Source organism: Mirounga angustirostris, unplaced genomic scaffold (genome assembly GCF_029215605.1).
Source record: "Mirounga angustirostris isolate CCGP_5_RB_7025 unplaced genomic scaffold, mMirAng1.0.hap1 SCAF_12, whole genome shotgun sequence".
In the NCBI taxonomy this organism is placed as follows: domain Eukaryota; kingdom Metazoa; phylum Chordata; class Mammalia; order Carnivora; family Phocidae; genus Mirounga; species Mirounga angustirostris.
Window position 1 is genome coordinate 68,942,357 of NW_026991720.1, and position 22,382 is coordinate 68,964,738.

A 22,382-nucleotide genomic window follows, 5' to 3' on the forward strand; every position below is an offset into this window, starting at 1 on the left:
TTAGAACTTCTGAATCTATGTGCTATATCTCCTAAAATTTCCTCCAGAGTTTATATCTCATTGCCTCTGTTTTATGCTCTAGAAGAAATCCTCAGCAATATATGATAGCTCAGCAATTTACTCTGCAGTAAATCCAGTCTTAGTCTGTTTATTTATTTTTTAATTTTAATTTTAATTTTTTTTTTTTTTTTTTTGCGAGAGAGAGAATGAGAGAGAGCATGAGACGGAGGAGGGTCAGAGGGAGAAGCAGACTCCCTGCTGAGCAGGGAGCCCGATGTGGGACTCGATCCCGGGACTCCAGGATCATGACCTGAGCCGAAGGCAGTCGCTTAACCAACTGAGCCACCCAGGCGCCCCTTAGTCTGTTTATTAAATTGTATATTTTAATGAGGGAATTTTCATTTCAAAAATATTTAACTGAGGGGCGCCTGGGTGGCTCAGTTGGTTAAGCGACTGCCTTTGGCTCAGGTCATGATCCTGGAGTCCCTGGATCGAGTCCCGCATCGGGCTCCCTGCTCGGCAGGGAGTCTGCTTCTCCCTCTGACCCTCCCCTGTCTCATGCTCTCTCTCTATCTCATTCTCTCTCTCAAATAAATAAATAAAATCTTAAAAAAAAAATCTTTAACTGATTATTTTTATTGCTATTTATTCTTGTTTCATAACTACTAGTTCTTGTTTTTAAGGTATTTTATTAAATTCCCTGCTTTATTTCTCCTATAGTATGAAATGTTCTTGGAGACCTTGTATTAACTCACTTCCTCAGGTGTAAGTTCTTTCTTGTGAGTTGAGGGGTTGAGCTTGTCAGCAATCTTTCATGGTGTTGCTCTGGGATTAATAAATTCTATTTAGACATGTATCTTCCATGACAGAATTCTCCTGTATATATGCTAGGCCGTGGTGGTCTCCTAATGGCATCCAAATTGACTCCCAGTGGGGTGATGTAGTTCTCCTGATAGAGCATGATGTGGCTATAGCAAGGGCAGTATCTTCGTTCAGGATGGCTGTCTTAATGTCTTAACACAGCAACTGTGACACGCTCCAGATGTAAAGGGCCCAAAGATTTTTTTGCCTATAATGACTTCCAATTATGATGACTTCCCACACAGTGGATGCCTGGATGCCTCCTAAACTTATGGCTATAATTGTGGCTCATTGCTATGGCTGCCAGTCTTTCTTTCTGTGATACCTCACAGGTTTACACACACCAAGAGTTTCCTTTCTTATTAAGATTTCCCTCCATCCCTCCCTTCCTTCTTTCTGTTATTCTCTGGTTTTATGTGTGAAGAAGAGATATCAGTATGTATTAGTCTGTATCTTAGAACCAGAATCTATTAATAAAATTTAGTACCTTTGTGTTAATTAGTTTATGTAAACAATGATATTTTTATGTCTTTGGCTTCATAGAGATTGAATCTATATATTTGGAGTCTAAAGGCTCTTCTGAATCATTCTTTCCATCTGTGGACAGTCATTTGGAAACACTTCCTAGGAGACTAACTTCTTCAACTTGTTTAGGATTGACACATTGGTACTGTAACAGGGGAGAGCACTAGAATTTTGTAAGCATTGCCTATTTGATTAAACTCATACTTTCTTTTTATCTGTAATTGAATTAAGCATTTCTAGAACTTAAATAACCTCTCTTGAAAGTCAGCCAAAGTTTTCTGATGGATAACTATTGGAGGCCCGGCTATGGTTCTTTATAAGCATGTATCGTTTGCCCCCATCTCGCCTAGCTTTGAAAGTTTGATGATTTATTAAAAAGATTTGGCAATTTCTGTTGCCTTTAATTGCATTGCCCGACTTCTGCTAGGTAATCTCTATCTTCTGCTATCGCAGTGTTTCATTTCAGTGCTATTTCATAATGCAGTCATTTTGAAAGCATTTTAAGTGAAAATTTGGAATCTGAATTTGTCAGTGTGCGACTGTATGATGTGTGACACCAGAGCAAAAACAGATCGCACCTCGATATACAAGGGTCTTCTTTTACTTAGCGAAGTTTTATCAGTGTGCAGGCAATGCCAGCTACATCATAACTTCTCAGAGTTTCTTTGGACATAAAGTATGAAAAAATATGCTTTAGTCCAGGAGATTTGGTATTTTTGTTAAAGATCTGATATACTGAATTAGAGAAGGGAAAAGGACACAATAGTCACAAGGTAAGAAGAAGCGACCAAATTGTTTATCAGATAGGTGTCCTCTGTTTGGGAAAGGAAGATTAACTCCAAATAGCTTAAGAAAAAAAACATATTGGCTCATGGAACAGAGCAGCTCGGGGTTTGATGCAGGACTCAAATAATATCATCAGGGCCTAGTTTTGCCATTTTTCTGAATTCTGCTGTCTCCTGGGCTTGCTTTATTCTTGGGGTAACTCTAGACCTAACTTCTCCTGCGTTCAAATCCAGAGGAAAAGGGAGAGAGTGTCTACTCTGGGGTTTCCTCACAAATCCCTGGAGCCATGGTAATGGGACCAACTTGGGTCATGTGATTCCCACCCAATCTCCTGGGGGATCTGTTGCTCTGATTGGCCGGGGACCAGGATGGTATGCCACCCCAAATATACAGATCGGTTGTTGAGAGGTGGATAAATAGTTTGCCAAGGAAAACTGTGCAATTTGCTCAAAGAAGTAGGAGATGAATATCGGGTAGTCAAGACCAACAACAAAATACCTTAGAGATACGGGTGGATACGGAAGACTGATGACAGAGAACTAATTATGAAGATTTTTAAAGGTCTCTAATTAGTTCTCTGTCATCAATCTTACATAACATCCCTCTTCTTATATATAGACTAAAGACTATTTAGGATTAAACTAAAAAAGAAAAGAAAAGAATTATATAGGGATAAAATGGAAAAAAGTAAATGTTTCCTTAACGATCCAAGTGCACTTACAACTCTTATTATTTATCATGATGACCTGGAAGACTAATAACATTGCTCCAGTTGTCTCTGGTGAGTAGGTAAATAGTAGCAAAAATCCTGTTGGCTAGCAAACTGGAGGTAAACCACACCATATTTTTTGTTGTTCTCATAAATCCCAAATACAGTATGCTGCTTCTGGTCAGAACTCGATTATTGTTGTTTACTGACCCACTCAGTAGCATAAATATATGTAAAATATGATTGTAATGTGGTATTCCAGCCTCAAAGCTGATCTACTGCACCTTCCTCAGAGATCTTAATGCAGACAAGCAGAACAGCAAGAAAATAAGCAGCTACTCCCTTTCATAACCAACAACACTCTTGGCCTTTCCCTGTCACTCTGCCCCCACACCCACACCAATGGAACCAAATAAACACATGGAACTGAAATGTTCTCTTCTCGTATGGTAAGATCGTAAGTATGCTTGAGTGGTGTCTGTCTTTCAACGTCCTAAGGCTTTGCGCTAATATAAGGTGTGGTCTCTCTTAAGGGTATTTGCATTATAAAAGGAAATTCTGAAGACTCTAAAGAAGCCCTAGGAGCAGTAACGAATTGTGGAAAGAGAGGTTCTTTGGGGGAGATGCCCCATCCCCACATTTTCAGTGGAGCAGCAAACATAGACCAGGTGTTTTTCATAGTGTTTCTGCTTATAGATTTAACCTAGCCGCCTCAAAGTGCATCCACTTCTGGGCCTATGTGTGTGAATGACTTAAGGATACTAGGCTCCTTCCCTCTTCCAGGTCGTGAGAGAGGGAATAAATAAAGACTTGGCAGCCATGTCACAGAGGCTGCTGACACCTGCTCGGACAAATCCCAGGGCAATGTGCTTTCCATCTTCATTGCATGTTCTGCACGAAGAACTCAACTCTGTTTATCCTCCATCCAGCAAGAGATTATATTTCATGGCCAGCTGGTTCGCTTTGAGGCAGAATTTGGCTCCTTAAATATAGTACTTGTCTAGGTAAATGTTTAAGTTGTTTAACGAAGAACATAAAATCACTTTTCACTTTTCATTAGTCTAATAGGGATTATTCATATATTTATTGACAAATTTTTTTGTTTTGCTCCCTCCCCTCAGAACAGTATAGAAAGACCAAATATTTTATTACTGTGGAAGGAATTCTTTCTACTTTATCATTATTCACAGCACTGTCCTCCTGAGGCTGAGAATATGATCATAAGAGGTGTGGAGTTATTGGTTTCAATTAATATAAATATTCTCAATTAATGTTGGGGGGAGGCTTTTTCCTTTTTGGTGTATTTCCCTTTGGTGTTATGTAGTATCTTCCATACTCACCACTGTCACGATAGCCTTGTGTGCTTAGAATTAAAAACTTAAGTCCCAAGGAAAAAACCTTAAGAAGCATATCTGCTTCTAAAGATCCATAAACATCTCCCAAAGCCCTGCAGTGGATACCCATAGTATCTATTGCAGCACCTTGCACACATTATGCATTCTGTCATGCTTGTTTTTTTGAGTGAAAAGAGATGTAAATAGTTTTAAATTAACTATGTTAACTATCCCCAAATCAAAAATAGATCATAATATTAGCTCTGTTCATAAGTCTTTCATTACGGGCTATTTTGATGTTTATGCTGCTCATTTTCGCGGAGCCCTAGCCTGCCAACGTGGGCTGGATCCTCATGAATGCAGTGGACTCAGATGTGACAAAGCTTCAGACTGTTTCATTATGTCCAGTTTGCCTGGTTTCACATAAAAAAAGGGAGCCTAGAAGTGTGAGTCCCTGAAGATCAGAAAGCAGCCACCATGAACTAAGCTAAATGAGACACCTCTGATTTTTCGGGCATGACTGAGAAACTGATGGTGCCACAGCTGTGTAGGGAGAATGCATAGCAGAATGGAGTCAAGCTGTCTAGGTTCAAGAACTAGATCTTCCCAATTACGAATGTGTACTCTTGGATCAATTATTTAACATCTCTAAGGCTCAGTTTCCTTGCTTGTGAAATGGAGATAATAATAGTATCTAACTCACAAGGTTGATGTGAGGATTAAATGAGATCATGCTACTGAGAGAACACGGGACAGAGCCTGGCACGAATAAACACTCAGTGAATGTTAGCTGTTAAGTCCTGTCTGCCATAACTACTCCTTGACTCTGAACTACTAAAGCTCTTGGAATCTGCCATGCTCCTTTTGGCACTTGATTATGCATTAATTCATCTATCACCATCTATTGAGGTGACTTTAATCCCCGCTGGAGTGCTGAATATGGTTCACATAGTGTTTAAGATAGCAGATTGCCTCTTTTAGCTCTGTTCACATTAAACTGACCTCTGATAAATATTTATTCAAAGCTCTAAGTCAGTACGGAAAAAGCTAAAGGAATATTGTGTTCTATTAATGCAGAAAAAGGGTCCGGTTTACAGGAGCCCTGCTTTATTCCTCATTGATAGGATACTGGGTTTGATTATGGTAATCTATACCCTGAGAATGACACTGGTAACGAGAAGCAAGTGGGGGGGGGGCGGCGTCTGGCAGCCTTACATTATGAGAAATGGTTGAAAAGACTGGATAAGGCAGGGGATGAGAATGTGTCTTTCTTTGGTGTTAGATGCTAGTGAGGAGGTTTGCAGTTTTTAGATTTCTATTTATAGTCAATTTTTAATACAAATCCCCGAGGCTGGGTTGGGGGTAGTTACCATCAGGAGTCACCACACTTTAGAAGCCCTTACTCTTACAACTGCTATGGCTTTATTTCTAGGTCTAGGTCAGCTTTATTGTCCTTCCCCCTACCCTTCCCCCCCTCCCCGAATAGTGCCCCTAGAGGCTCTTCAGTCTTTACTGAGGGAGCACCTAACCAGTTTGCCAGAGGGCCCTCAGCATTGCTGAATCCTGAGTCAGACTCTCACTGTGCCCTGCTCCCCCAGGCTCAATAGGTTCTAAAGCACTGGAGTACAAACAGGTGGGAAATTGGAACTAACAGACTGTAGATAGCCAACGGGCCTGGATTCATGGTCAGGAAGAGGGAACTGGGTTGGATAGAGTGGATTCAAAGCTTTGTCTTTTTCAGAGCATGTACTCAGTTTGGAGACACACTCTACAGCTTTGCAGCAGAGCCCTGCCCTCAATCTTAGACTGCCCGGCATGTTGAGGATTGTCTCTCAAGTGATTGTACTATTTAGTCTTTTTTTTTTTTTTAATTATTAATGCAAAGAAGAACATGGTTTTTCTACAAAATAAAAAAAGATGCCATATTTATACTATATTTGGCTTGGAGACTAAGTATCTAAATGTGTTGGTCAAAACTATCAGCGAGAGTACCAAGAACTGCTTTCTTTCATGATCTGATGTTTGGGATCATTGAATTTTGCACTTAAAAAACCAAGTACTTTGATTTTCTGCTCGTTTTTGATTCTGAAATCGGAGATAAGTGCAATTTCTGGCTATTACTTACTATCCCCATATGGATTCTCCTGCCCTTATAAGCCTTCTACCATCCCGACTGCTTTTAACTCTAGTGGTGGCTCAACTATGTGTTTGGATGTTTCACCAGTAACTCAAATTTGCTCTTTTCCCATCACAGTAGTAGTCTCCATTACTTTTTGTTTTGTTCTGTTTTTCAGCAATAGTCGTAATTCGTGTAACTGTAGGATGTTTGTTTGATGTAAACTCTTAGTCCTATCTGGAAATATTTAAAACACTGTGTTCTTTGGAAGCACCTAAGTAATAGTATTTTAACACACATAGCTTTTATTTTCACCGAGCCCACATTAAGCCAAGGTAATTTTGTTCCATGTTGTGTAATGTTCTCACTTGTGATTATTTCTGCAGGTTTCTCGTTTTCTTTTTTAAATCACAACAACTGAAGGGCAACAACAGCTGCTGGAGTTATGTTTGTCGGACATTTTAGGTTAGTTTTCCCCTTTGCACGAACGGGTTCCATTGACAGCACCAAACTGGGTATATGTTGAGATTGCCACCCGCTGGTGAAATAGAGAATTTTCATTTTCACCAGTAAGAAAACATACTTGTTTTCTGTTTTCAGAGTATGAGCTCATACATTTAGGTTCTTTAAAAAATATATTTCAAACTCCATTAAAAGAATAAAGAATTTCATTATTATGAAACAATTTAAAGCTTTATGAGAAGAATAAAAACGCCATTGTTATAAAACCATTTAGAAACCTTTATTTACATCTCTCGTAGCCTCTACAAAGTGAAGTGAAAAAGGAAAAAAAGCTTAGAATTAATTATGCCAAAGTGTTATCAGTGGTTGCTATTGAATACTAAGATTAAGAAGGATTTAACTAATTTTTGTTGCTTCTTTATACTTTTAGTTACAGTTTTTTTCTGTAGAAAACTTGTATTGCTCTAACAGAAAATATAAATCTGAAGAGGAAAAATAATTGTATGTGTGTATATAAATCGAAATGTAAGTCTTCAATAACAGCACTTTATAGAGTGTTAAAAAAAAAAAAAGCACCACCCTAAATCAATGCCACATTTAACTAAGCAGATACAAAAGGAACAAAAGCTCTGAGATTGAACTGCAGCTTTCATCACTCCACTAGCACAAATTTTAAATTCAAATGCATACATAAGAATTTATTATGTGATAAAGATGCCATTTCAATTTCATGTGCAAGGATGCTTGGTTACCTCACATCATTTACCAAATAAATTCCACATGTGAAAATTAAAACCATAAAATACAATAAATTTTAAAATACAGAAATGAATATTTAAGCTAAGCAAAAATGCAAAGAAAATTATGAAGGAAAATATTGAAAACTTCTGTGTAAGAATATTATCGTAAAAACAAAGGAGAAGCATATTAGGAAAAAATATAGCATATAGAACTGACAAGATAAATATTTTTTTAAAAGGCCTATGAGCATTTGAAAAAAGTTAAATTTCATTACTAACCAAAGGATTGCACATTTTTTTGAAATAAAAAATTTAGCTATAAATTGGCCAAGATTTAAAAAATACCAGTGTTGTCAACTCTAGAGCTACTTCGCTATTTGAAGTTATTCCTTAAAAAGATACTTAATGACATGAAAAAAAATGCCCATATCAAATTTAGATTACAAATAGTGTTTAAATAATAATGCAGTTTATGTATATCTCTCCAGAAAAATATTATTCCAAAGTTTTAATAGTAATTTTTTTGTATTACTAGAGTTATTGGTGATAATATCCTTCTTCATGCATTTCTGTATTTTTTAACTTTTGGCAGCAAAAAATTATAAATACACAATATGCTCATTAAAATTCACTTGAGAATAATACAGGTAGTTTGATTACTAATTAATAAAAATAAAAGCATATGTGTATATGATACATATCTAGCATTATAATTCATCTATGTAGATTAAAATTGAGTTTAATAATGATTATTTGTATGGTTATTACTTTATATTTCTGTGGTTATAGGTGATTATTTCCTTCATCATTCATTTTGTAACTATTTTACTACTGATTTTACTGAAAATCGTCTTTAGGAAGATAGGTAAAGACATGGAAAATATTCATGAAAACTTAATAGTTAAACGAGGGAAAGTATATGCAGTATATGCAGTTTGTCCAGTTTGTAGAAGTAGAAGCATATATCTATTTTATTCATACATATACACGAATAGATTTTTTAAAACTTGGAAGGACAATGTTTTAAAGGTTTTAATGGTGATTATAGTACTATGAATATAGTCGATAGTTTTCTTCTTTATTTTTCTGACTTTTTAACTAGAAACAATAAAGTCTATCCATGTATATCAAATATATACATTGAATTTTATACTTTAAACATGTACAGTTTATTGTGTTGATGATGCTTCAATAAAGTTGTTGAAATATGTAGTTTAAAACTGCTGCTCAAAAACAAAATAGAAACAATTCTCTTCTTTCTGAAAAGAAAATTTAATGTTTAAGAAATGTAGTGTCACTTTTAACTAGCCTGATGTTTATTTCATCCCATTTGTAGATATGTAGAACACTAAAGACATTTAAAAATATTTCTTCACTGGCATTTGGCACAGTAATGAATCAGCACTTTAAGCCAGTTTACACAAATTTGGATCTGCACATTCTTTTCTAGGGTAGGGGGAATGGGGTGGACTATTTTTACTTACCAAGATAATGTTAATCCCTATCATGTGCAAGGAGCCAAGTACCTTGTTGAAACATTTAGCTATTTTTCCCTTGAAAGAAGGTGATTTCTTATGATTAACAAACTTAAGCAAGCAAACAAACATGATTTGACTTTTCAGAAAGAAACCACTTACTCAGATATTAGAGTCTCTCATTAACACATCCCGTGCTTCAGCAGTAATTTTATTGATTATGTGAACTGTTAAATAGTCCACCTGCAATGCAAATGTAACTTTAAAATTAAAAACCTGACATCAGTTTATTTTCCTCCAGCAACTTCAGAGCTAAATTAAATAAAACCCTTGATTCGAAGCAGCCAGCCTTTTCTGATAAAGCCTTCAAATATCCGGCATGTTAAAAGTGTGTTGCTAGGTACGTGAAAGATGACACTAGACAAAGAACGACACTGTCTCAATCATTTTTTAATAAAGGAAAATATACAGCTCTCCTGCGTAGCTGCACACTGCTCGACTGGTGGGCAATACTAATATGTGTCCAGAGATACGATGATGTATCTGCTAGTCTAGCCGAGCTGTGCTGAGACCTCTTGTACAGATGCCCCTGTGTGACAGCTGGCTGTGTTGTCCATTCTGCCTTACTTGCAGGGCTCGCACTCTAAAACCCAAGCAGCTAATTTTAAAATAGTAATGCATGGCACAGGCGTAAAGAATGAATAAAAATACTCATCCCCAAGGCATGTCATGAGTTGATTATAATAAAATTGCTTAATTATTTATTAGTAGTTGCTTTATAAATCACTCTGGTTTTGCTGAAGGGTATAAACTGTGAGATGGGAGAGCAGAGCTAGAGAGGTGAAATTGTCAGGGGACACCGTAGTGAAGGGTTTCATATACCACACAGATGCCTTTTGACTTTATCCTGTAAGTGATGTGGAAACGGAAATCTTTTAACAGGAGATTGAAAGGTCAGATTTGTGTTTTCTCTGTGTGATGGCAGATGGATTTGAGGGGGACAGGAAGAGAGGCAGGTAGCAGTTAAGGTGAAAGACCATGAAAGCCTAAAGTTGCAGTAGAGGGGGGAAAAGATGGGAGGAAGCACCAAAATATTTGAAAAGGAAAGCATGTAGGAAAAACATTCAGAAGGATCTGGTAGTTGAGTGAATATGCGGGCCAGAGGTAAAGTCGAGGAAAGAATTGAGTTTTCTTCTTTGTATAACTGGGTGGATAGTTAACACCGTTAACTGATACTGAAATCACAGGTGCTGATGGAGATTAGAAGGGGGAAACATAAGTGGCTGGTTGACCTACTTTGCTAATGGATACATGCAGTCGCTAAGAAATTTTACAAGAGCAAATTGTATAGACAGACATACAATAAACAATGACAGTAAAATTACAGACAAAACCCTCCAACTAAATCACACAAGGCCAGGAAAGCATAAGAACCTTTTTATGAATCTGATGGCAGAGACATGAACAAAGATGGAACAATTAGATTGCATTAATTGTATTTGTTATGTTGCAATGGCAATGATTCTGCTCCCAGCAATAATGAGCTCTGTTATAATGGGCATTCACCTTGTATCCCACCTATTCATTCATTAGAATGAGTTTCTTTCCCCCCTTTTACAAAGTAAATACACAATAAGATCAAATAAATTTTGATGATTGCCAACAGATGGTGAGGGGCTCAACCTCAGACCATCTGATCTTTCGCTTTTCAGTTCTTTCCGGCTGTTCTTTCTACTTAATTACCTTCCCCTCACTTCCTAATCCCTTCCATGTAATTCTACACCAAGATTGGGTCTAGCACTCTCTATTAATTTTCCACAGCCTACACTCCTTTCTGATAAGATATTCTTTCTTTGTAGCTGTGTTGCTAATGGATCTAAACAGTCTGGTTTTAGCAGAACCTTTCAATCCTACTTGAACCATGTCTTTGCTCAATTTATTAATTCAGTTTAATGCTGAGAATTTAAAACTGACTCTTACAGTTTAATCTCATTTCACATCTGACACAATGGATCAACCACCAGTAATTTTGCACAATCAGAGAACTATTTTAACTGACCTGTCTTTAAAATCCTTCTCATATGAGACATTTATTTTTTCCAGTCACTAAAACAGACTTACCAGAGTGATATATGTGTTTCCGTGAGAAATTTCTTTCATTACATGAATGCGTCTATGCATTTTTTATGAATGGAGCTGAGAGTGTATGGCTGTAATAGGTATTTTAATGAAATTTTAGGCAACTGCATAAAGGGTAGGAATTCAGGGAAGCTCAGAAGGCATCTCCTAACGTAATTTACTATAGACTCTGTATATTTACATAATCCATATCTAGATAGAACCTTTTTTCTTTTGACAAGTACAGTTTAATGTCCAGTTCAAAATAAGGAGGCTGTTTCTGTGTCCTGTTCAATAGTCCCTAATAACACTGCTTTGACCGAGGTAGACTAATAGAATTCTGTTGAGACTTCCTGCACTATACGTATGTTCTCATGTTTCTGTTGTGTTTAGCAGCAGTTTGTTTAACCAAGTGCTTGTTCTTTTGATATATAGGTTGCACATCAAATACTATATATTTCTAAGCATTTGTAATCAAATAAGGCTTGGTTTTAAAGATATCATCTATGTTTTGTGAGTGCCAGTTAGAAACAGTCACTATTTTTTCTGATAAAGCAATAAATGTTCATTTAAAAAACTTTTTTTAAATACAGAAAAATAAGAGGCGAAAACTCCCCACAATACCCGTAATCTCATTAGAGATGATGGCTGTTAAATTTTTGCATATACTCTTTCTGGATCTTGTATGCATATCTGTATAAAATGAAAATTTTATTTTATTTTTGTTAAAGATTTTATTTATTTGACGGAGAGACACAGCAAGAGAGGGAACACAAGCAGGGGGAGTGGGAGAGGGAGAAGCAGGCTTCCCGCCGAGCAGGGAGCCCGATGCGGGGCTCGATCCCAGGACCCTGGGATCATGACCTGAGCCGAAGGCAGACGCCTAACGACTGAGCCACCTAGGCGCCCCTAAAATGAAAATTTTAACACAGACTTGGACTTGTAGATGATGATTTATACAGATAATCACTACACACATTTAACTTATGTGAATTTTACTCTGTGTGTGTGTGTGCAAGAGGACAACAGTTTAAATAGGTTTAAAAATATTCCCCTTCATTTTGTTCACAAGTATATGTCCCAGAATAAGCACCAGATGGGTGATAGGAATTTACTGTTTCCTCAGTCTCTGTGTCTCAATTCCTGTGTATCTTTTATGGTATGTGCATCTTACAGCAGTGATCATGACTCCAGTGGTAAAAATACATATTTTTCCTACAACATGGTCTCAACTCAGGCCAGCTGCTTTGGTGCTCAGGCACAGACACAGTTACCTATTCTAATGCTAAAAAGAAAAACTATGGTGAAGTTATGGTTATTTGCTATCCAACCTGGAGATTTTCAAGGGTAATGTTAACTATATGTGATCTTTTTCATCCTGATTTAAAAACCTATCTCCTGCATGAGAGGCAACTTCACAGTAATCTACTTGTTTATTTTGGTGTATAGTTATTAATCCCCCCCATATCACTAAGTATTCTTTGAGAACATTCTTAATAACAGTATTGCGATCCATCATATGGATGTGCCATACCTCCTCTAACCAATCCACTATTATTAGACATTTGGTTAATTTCCAATCTTTTGCTATAAATAAGGCTATGACAACTGTTGCGCCTGAGATATGATACGAGTGATTTGTCTTTGCGCTGGTACTTCCTGCTGTTGTAGTGTCTTTCCTTCAGGCACTTCTATCACGTTCATGCTGATAAGATACGGGAGGCGGGAGAATGTGATTGCACAATAACCAACTGAGGGTTGACTTCAGTCAAAGAGGAGGCAGTCAGACATATTTTTGAGTACAACCTTTTGGTGTTTCTTGGAAGCTCCTTACCATGACCCCTCCTGTTCGGGGGGTTCGATTGGCACTTAGGCAAGCGAGCCAGTTCAAAGGGTGGATTGGCTGTGGCTTTTTTGAGAGCTCCAGGGTTCTGGTTCCTTCTGTCAGCTTCATGCTGCAAATAGCCACGGCATTTCTCAAAGTTAGAAGACTTCTGTGATGCATGGGCTTGTCTTTCATTCCAGCAGAGCTCTCCCTCTCCCAGCTTAGGTTGCTCTGGGTGGGCTACACGACAGGACAGCTCTGTGTTCTGACTTGGGCAGGGGAGGGAAGACTAGAGTCTCACTCTTCATACAAACTCTGCTTGTTCAAAAGTCTTTGGAAAAATTAAGGATTCATTTCCTAGGATACATTCCAGGGTGTGGAATAATAACCGCTCAAAAGTGTAAAAATATTTTTGAGGCTTTTGGTACATACTGATAAAGTGCTCCCCAGAAATTTCGTACTGATTTATACTCATGCCAGCTATACATGAGACTGATATTTTGGCTAAAACACTATTATTTTTAAAAGAAGGATAGCAATAGACCAGTTAAGATCGTACTTTTTGTGTCTTTATTAGACAAGTTGAACATATTTTTTTGTATATTTAGTGACATCTATCTTTCTTTCTTTCTTTCTTTCTTTCTTTCTTTCTTTCTTTCTTTCTTTCTTTCTTTCTTTCTTTCTTTTTTTTCAGAATTCATGTTCTTTGTCTCCCCACCACCCAAGTTTTTTTTTGGTGCAAGTATGTGTTTTTTTAATTAATGTCTAAGAACTTTTTTGTGTTTTACGTTCTTATCTAAAAACAAACTACTCAAACCACGTGAAATAAGATACACATTTTTCAGGAGGAAGAAGTGACAGGAAGAGAGTGAGAGGATAGATAGGATGCATACCTCCAAATAGAGATGTTGCTTATGGCCTTTCATGCCCTCACCCCCTTGAAAAATAGCCCCACCTGAGGCTTCTGATGCCTAGGTGGCCAGGTGTTATATACCACATGACTTTAATGATTACAGTTGATGGGATGTCTACTCAAAGGTCATCAGTTAACAGGCTGCCAAGGGATTTATGAACTGCACTGAAATCTCTTCCTAAGGAATTAGGATAGCAAGTAAAAAAAAAAAAAAAAAGACAAACATGCGGAATATGAATGAACCAGATTAGTGGTAGAGCTGCAGAGAAAAGAGTCACAAATTCCTGCTTCTGAGATCTCTAAAGCCACCTTAAATAGAGAGGCACATTCCGGCTCCGGTTTCAGCAAAGCTGTTTACCTTTCCCACTCTTAAGTATGTCCCTGCTGCATGAGCTTCCCTGAGTCATCTCTATTATTCACAATTAAGTGAACTTGAAGAACAGAATGATTCTGAGGGAACGTACTTATGCTACAGATTTAAAACTATCTCAGAATTCCATACGTATCCCAGCAGAGTCATTTTTATAGTTATTTCTTTGATTTAACAATTTGCTCAACATAAAATCATCGAGCATACAGTCTATATTAGGTATTGGGCTAAGTGATAAAGGAGATACGGAGACGAATCAGACAATCTCTGTGATCTAGAAGCATGTAGTTCAATCACACTTTTCTACATAGCGTGGTCTTTCGTTACTGCAGTGTCAGATCAGTGGCGACCAACTAGTTGCTAGGCAACTTGAAAGACAGGAATACAGATCCGAGGCAGCTCCATTCTGATATGTATTTTTCTTCGAAATGTTTGTCAAGAACTGTGGAGGGTCTGAAATTTTCTCTGCTTTAAAGCTGAGATGTTAGCCGGCCACAGTGTAACAGATGCTGGCAGAAGACATGTGACTTCTAGGTCAGAGACAAGGGAGTTATTACTCGCAGTGAGGCAAGCAACAGAAGCTTTATGCTGGCTTTGCTTCCCTTGCCCCCAAGGCCTGTGGGGCAGTGCAGAGCAACCCAGCTGGACGTGTCACAAGAGAGGAACACAAAGCATAGGGAACCCAAATGTTTTACAGTGGACTGCAAGCAAACCTGTCAGATATTTGCCCTGTAGGGAAACATTATCTTTATTATATTGGACAGTAACCTGTTCTCCACTCTGGAAGGAGACACTGTCTCCCTCTTTCGGGGCTGTTCACTATCACTATACAAACATCGTTGAAAAGATAGTCCAGAACAAATGTTATCAGTACCTTTGTTGGCAAGATATTTTGCGGAATTGTCTCCCTACAATATTCTTTCTCTGGCCTTTTTTTTTTTTTTTTAGGCCATTCAAAATTTTGGTTCTTGTTTCTACTAACTTTTAAGTGATCACCCTATAGGGTGATCTGTTTTTGAGAGGACACCCTATAGTCCTCTGTTTTTGCTGTTCACTCTGTATCCTGTTTACTAGGTATATGAGTTAAAAAATTTTGTTTTTTGTAATAGAAATCAACTTTTCTCTAACTTAAGCAAAATAGATAGTGGAAGGATACTGGATTATTTCATAATTCAAAGCACAACCCCAAACCTACTACTGTTCTAGGACCTCATCAGCAGAAGTTTATGGCCACTCCTAGAGTGCTGTCATTAGCATGCCTCAACTTCAGTGGCTCCCAGTCTCTGTCATTCTCCACTCCAAGTTTTAAATTCTCTGGAAAGAAGAGTCAAATGGCCCAGTTGGCTAAGGCTCTGCCTCTATTTTTTTCAGTTATGGAAGGGGAAAGGGCCGTAAAAGCATAAGCCTAGTAAATCTTGGCTGTTCCCAAATTAGGAGAGATCATTTCTTGGGAGCGTTGGAAGCCATCCCAATTGCTTTCTACTCTGTCTGGATTTGTTTTGATTGATATTCCATTGCTTATAAGAGAAATACTGTTATTGTATGCAATTTTTTTTAAATCAATTAAATACAGCTTTGCTTTGCGTGTTATTTTCTTGGCCATTTCTCCTGCCATTTCTCAAAAAAAAATTTTTTGAGTCATTTTGTGACCTGCTCTAAACCAACTTAGTGATTCAAGAGTTTGGGGAAAATACTGGTAGCTTTTAGTGGTTGGAGATCAATTGGACTATCTGTCTTTTCTTGTCAATCTTGCTATTAGTGGCAGGCTACCAGTAGAGCAAGGCTTAGCTCAAATTTTGTTAATATTAAATATTTATTAGCTAGCCATTTATCTTCAAGACCATTATTTCAACAATAAAAATTTATTTTTTACATCTTTTATACTAATTAATATATCCCCTGACATAGATTTCAATAATGCCCATTTGAAATACCACAGTAGCCACCTCTAAAGCTTGGATTTTCCTAATCACGGTATCTCGGAGGTTACCTAATCAGCCCTGGAGGGTGGACTAATGTTACCTTATTGCCCACATGTACATATATATGTGAGACCTCCTGTGGAAGTATTTTTAAAGTAAGTTACCAGACAGACAATATAATAGGTCAGAATTTAGGCATTTAGTCATGCGCTCATGCTAATTTCCATACTCCTTTGTAATTAACATTCCTCCTGACTGGATTAATTGGGTTTGCAATAAGTAATCACATTTATAATACTGCAACTGTTCCCAAATTAATTGCTCATGGGTTCAATGAGCCATTACATGTTCTCATTTAAAGCAGCTTAGAGAGCCCATGATTTTAGAGCTGTGGTCCTAAACGTTTTGGGGAGAGGGGCACAGAATCATCCAAGAATATGTCAGTAATATGGTGACAGCAATAAACCAGTGGTTCCCAAACTTTGAGAGTACATGGGAATTACCTCAGTGGTAGTCATTGAAGATGAAGATACCTTGACTCCACCCCAGCAATTCTGGTTAGGTCGATACTGTATGGGCTGTGGAAAAACTAAGTATCGCACACCATCTTCCTAGAAAAAGGCACGTTTGCACCTACTTCCAACTTTACCAGTGATCTTAAGGGAGCGTTTCAGAACCCTGTGGCATTAGCCGAGTACAATTTTCCTCAGCACTGGCTGCACATTACAATCACCAAGGGAATTTTAAAACAATATTTCGGACCAATTCAATCATAATATGAGTGGTATAGGGTGACTAAACTGTCTGCATGGTTTTTCCCCCCAACCCAGAATGGAGACTAGAGATTTTTCCCAATGTATCAATCTGTTTTACTGAATTAGACTCACTTGACAGATACCTAACAGAAGTGATAATAAAAAGAAGCCCACTTACCCTATAAATCTTACAAAATACACAGTTTAATTTGTGTATTGGTGAGAAGGCACATCATTTTTGGCATTGATTTGTCTTTCTCTCTTCAGAGGTTCAAAGGATTTAGTGGACTTTATACTCTGTTTGATAGATAGCCCTCCCAAGCTTGGGAGAAGAAAAGCAAGGCTCTTTTTATAATTTATGGTGACAAGGTGAGTGTTTATTGTGATATTTTAGTTGAAGAAAATCTAAGAATACACACGGAGCTTCATATTAACTGTAGGTTTACTATATTTTAATATTTAACGAGAAGTAAATATTCATTATGAATAAACCCAGAGAAATGGTTAAATGGGCAATTTTCTAGATGTTATCTGAGGAAAGTCTTTTTAAATTCTTTTGATTAGCAACATATCATGAGCAAAGCAGTCGATAGAAACTTTAATTTAGTGACACTGACTGATAAGGTTTAAAAAAATTTTTGAGACTTTTGTATTATAAGGAAGAGGAGACCTATAATCAGTGATAGAAAAACCATGTTGGAAATGACTATAATCCAGCTTCTCTGAAGTGGTTCCACTTATAATAATACTCATATAGACATTCAAGGCACTGGCAATAATAGGTGATTTAATGATGTTCGAAGCCCTTGAGTAAATTCATATAGGCTAAGAAATTTCCCCCAAGGACATGAATTTAATAATTATGATCATTTCTTGTGCTGATAACCTTTGAGTTAGAATTTCTGCTGGCTGCCAGAGACAAAGTTTTAGAAACTCAAATTGTGAAAATTAAGTGTCAGGAGTTTGGCTAATTCAACATGTATGTATGAGTTATAGTCCATTTGTGTACAAGAACTGGCTTCCAAGTAGGTGAAGGGCTGTTGTCTCAGCTCAGAGAGCTTTGTCTCCCAAATCGGATGAACCTAATGGCATATGGCAGAGCCTAGTTGAATACAAAAAAAAAATTTTTTTTTTCAGAAGTTTTACCTTTTTGTTTTTACTGTTGAGGTGGGATTGTTTTTTTCTTTGTAAAAAAATTGAGAAGATTTTCAAGCTTGTAATGAAAGCTCGGTACTTTTTTTTTTTTAATTTTTTTATTCTTATGTTAATCCCCATACATTACATCATTAGTTTTAGATGTAGTGTTCCACGATTCATTGTTTGTGCATAACACCCAGTGCTCCATGCAGAATGTGCCCTCCTCAATACCCACCACCAGGCTAACCCATCCTCCCACCCCCCTCCCCTCTAGAACCCTGTTTGTTTTTCAGAGTCCATCGTCTCTCATGGTTTGTCTCCCCCTCCAATTTCCCTCCGTTCATTCTTCCCCTCCTGCTACCTTCTTCTTCTTCTTTTTTTTTTTCTTTACATATATTGCATTATTTGTTTCAGAGGTACAGATCTGAGATTCAACAGTCTTGCACAATTCACAGCGCTTACCAGAGCACATACCCTCCCCAGTGTCTATCACCCAGTCACCCCATCCCTCCCACCCCACCCTCCACTCCAGCAACCCTCAGTTTGTTTCCTGTGATTAAGAATTCCTCATATCAGTGAGGTCATATGATACATGTCTTTCTCTATTTGACTTATTTCACTCAACATAATACCCTCCAGTTCCATCCACGTCGTTGCAAATGGCAAGATCTCATTCCTTTTGATGGCTGCATAATATTCCATTGTATATATATACCACCTCTTCTTTATCCATTCATCTGTCGATGGACATCTTGGCTCTTTCCACAGTTTGGCTATTGTGGACATTGCTGCTATAAACATCAGGGTGCACGTACCCTTTCGGATCCCTACATTTGTATCTTTGGGGGAAATACCCAGTAGTGCAGTTGCTGGATCGTATGGTAGCTCTATTTTCAACTTTTTGAGGAACCTCCCTACTGTTTTCCAGAGTGGCTGCACCAAAGCTCGGTACTTTTTTATTGGCTCGTGGAGAAGGGTTCACCAGAATTGTGAGGGTTTGGAAGTTTGCTGGAATCCACTTGTAGTAGGAGAGATCGAAGTGTCATTGAATTGTAGATGTGCTATCCGTCTAGGCGGCGGTCCGAGAAGCCAGCACTCTGGGAAGGGGAAGGGTGGGGTTCCGGGCTTCGGGAAGGGGCAGCCTTGCGGGGCCGGGGCCGCCGTGGACAGTGGTGCCGCGTGCTCACTCTCCAGCAACCCTCCCGTTCCTGATCCCTGCCGTCCGGTGGGCAGTTCATCGTTATCTTCATCTTGCAGGGGAGGAAATGGTGGAGACAGGGCTCATATGCAGACAGCTCTGCCTCCTGAGCCCTTCTGCTTTTTGTCACATCCTCTTGTGTCTGTTCTCTATAATCCCTAAGACCCCTTGCTTCACTCCTGAAGCTAGTCACTGCGTTGTGGGGCAACGTTTGTAGCATTGGGCATCTCTCCTGGCCCAAAAGGCCATTCTCCCGTTCTCTTTTTGAACTTAGTTTGCCTCCTTGTGACTAACATTTTACCAGCTCCATGGGAGAGAGATTAAGGACAGATTTAAAAGAGTAAGGGGAAAAAAAGGGAGCATTGAGGACGGAAGGTAGGCTGCCACGGAAGCTGGAGAGAAGGCTGTGTGTCTGGGGCAGACAGGAAATAAGCACAGGAGGCTGTTCCATTTTCTCCTCTGAAATCTGAGTTTGCGTTCTCTGATGGTGTGCGTGTGGCTGTTCAAAGACGGGGGTGTTCTATTATCCAGTCAGCAGGGGGAGCAGTGAGCTCAAAGTGACATCCCGTGGGGAGAGAATGGCCATCTACTCAGCCACGGTGGTTTATGAGTAGGTGTTCTTATTCTGCCTGGCATTAATAGATTCCATTAAAAAAATTGTTTCTGCTTTTTCCCCCCATGCTGTTGACGGTTAATTAAGTCATTGGGCACCAAGAGCACTGCTGCACTAGAAAAAATTCACTTCAGCGGCATTTTGTGTTTGTGAGTTTCTTTAAATATGTAATGAATTGCAATTTTAAGGATACCTTTCTAGAATCCATGAGGATTGTTAATTCTGGCCAAAATTATTCTTATAGCTTGGGCTCAGAATAATAGCTCTGTTTGGGAAGAGTCAGATGAGGAGGAGACACTTGGTTCTGGGATGATTTGAAGGTCCCTGAAGAACATGTTCCAATTATTATCCTTACAGGAATTGCAATCTCTTTTAAGTTAAACTTCTTTTAAAAAATTAACATATGCATGTTTTACCTAAAAAGAATAACTCATTAATCAGTCTCCATTACTGAATTTGTTTGTTTCTTATTTGTTTGTGGACAGGTGCACTTTGATATCGGAAAGTCCAACTCTGGGTCCTAAAGCATCTGCCAAGCCTTGTTAAAACACAGGCGAGAGGGCCCAGGGCAGGAAAGTGGAAGAATGAAAGAGATAAACCTCAAGTTTAATGTGGGTCAGTGCTGGTTGGTTCTCTCAGGCCTTAGGACAGGAGAAGCAGCATGTTCCAAGTGTGAGACCCAAGATGAGACATGAAAGTCATAGTTCAGGAAAGCCCAGGGTTTATTAAATAAGGAATACTGCCTTTGTGCATAGGTCATAACATGGTTTGGGGGCATGAGCCCTCCTTTTGAAGTATCTGAAGAAAGTTGTGGATCCTCCCCCCGAGAAAAATGCACATACGCACAAAATTTAGCACTCTATTTCAGGACTTCACTGATGTTCGGCCCTCCCCTGAAGCCCATCGTGAATCCTTGTTTAGGGCACTAGTCTCTCCAATAGAGGGTGGGAATGTGCGTGCATCCCAGGGGTGTGCAACACCATCCACTGGAGTATGTAATTTTCTATTTGTATTTATTTTCTCTCTTTTAAAGGCTTTTCTTTTCCATGTAGGTTTTACATTGCACATCATACATTAGTACCGTAGTACATAGTATGCGCATAACATTTATATATAAGTAGATTAACAAAATTCATTATAAGGGCTCACATTTTTTACTGACGGGCAGGCATGACTCAAAATGGATCAATTACTAACTTAAAGAGAGGTGCTAATTGAATTTAAAATCTAGGCTCTGCTCTCCCTACATTGGAGGGCCAGGGAGAGATTAACTCAAGAGGGGACAACAGGTGACTGGAAATTTTGGACCTAATGATGGCACTTAACGTTTGCCCTCACTTCATGAGGCGCATTCGCGTCTGCCCCATTCGGTCCTCCCGGCAGTTCCGTGGACTAGGGAGAGCAGGTATGTTAACCAAATTCTTAGAGAACTTAAGAGACTTTCCCAAGTGCCCTTGGCCAATCGGTGGCGGAGCTGGTGCACATAACCTCAGCGGCTGACCACAAATTATGTGCTTATTTCACCCAGCAGCAGGGATAAGTCGATCATTATGGGCTGTCGGTGGCCCTAGTGCTGCAGTTACTGGTGTCCCTTGCGGACACTGAGTTGCTGAATCCCTGGCTGACCCAGGCACAGGGATAGAAAGCATATTTTAGCTGCTTGATCAGAGGGCCAGGAAGCCGAGCTAACAATTCAGCATTAGCTCTCTCCTGTTGGTACTGTAATACCAACATATTTCAAAACAGATAGAGGGCTCTGGAAGGGTTTAGATACATCTATGTACGAAAAAGATTTACAGCGGGTTATTAAATGGGAGTTTTGAGGCTGGTTTCTCAGGACGTGCCAACCGCTCTTTCTCCCAAATTTCCCTTGGTGCCACTGTCAAAGGCAAAGTACTCATCTAGATGGATTGTTGTTCTGACCCAAAACGACATTTCCAACTTCTCTTATATATAATCCAATTTCTGAACTTCTTTTTCAGTGATATTAAGTGGAATAGCAGAAAACAGTATTTTGGCATTAAAGATAATAAATGTGTTCTGCATTGGTCAGGTGTCCTTGCTCTTCGCCAGTGCATTAGCTGTATTGATTTTAGAATTTTAAATGACCCTTTTTACCAGACTTGATTAATGTCTCGTCCCCCAATCTTGGCTACCTGCTCCTTCCTTTTCTCATATGCAATCTTCTTCCCTCTCAGACTGGCATGGGTTAGAGGCGGCTGACCTTCATAGGACCAAGGGTCAGGAAATACTGTGAGGAGGGTCCTTCGGGCCCAATGATTAGCCTCTAAAGGGCGGGGGAGGGGGGGCCTGGTCATGCAAGGGTCAAGCCTTCAGTACTCGGCTCAGGCCCCAGGAACACCCACAGCGGACCTCCTGGCTTGGTAAGTACCAGACAGTTCTAGTATGTGGCTTCCAGAGAAGAAACCTCTGGCCAGATAGAGGCTTTGAAAGTGGAATGAGATCTCTGGCAAAAGCTGGCCAACTAAACCCGAATGTCACTGTTGCTGTGTGAAGCTAAGA

The 22,382-nt window shown here is 38.9% G+C and overlaps 1 long non-coding RNA gene across 2 annotated transcripts in view; it reads left to right on the top strand.

Annotated features, from left to right (window-relative positions):
- The window catches only part of LOC123835560 (uncharacterized), a 60,453-nt gene that overhangs the window by 34,271 nt on the left and 3,800 nt on the right, over positions 1-22,382 (top strand). The gene's annotated exons all lie outside the window — the stretch shown is intronic.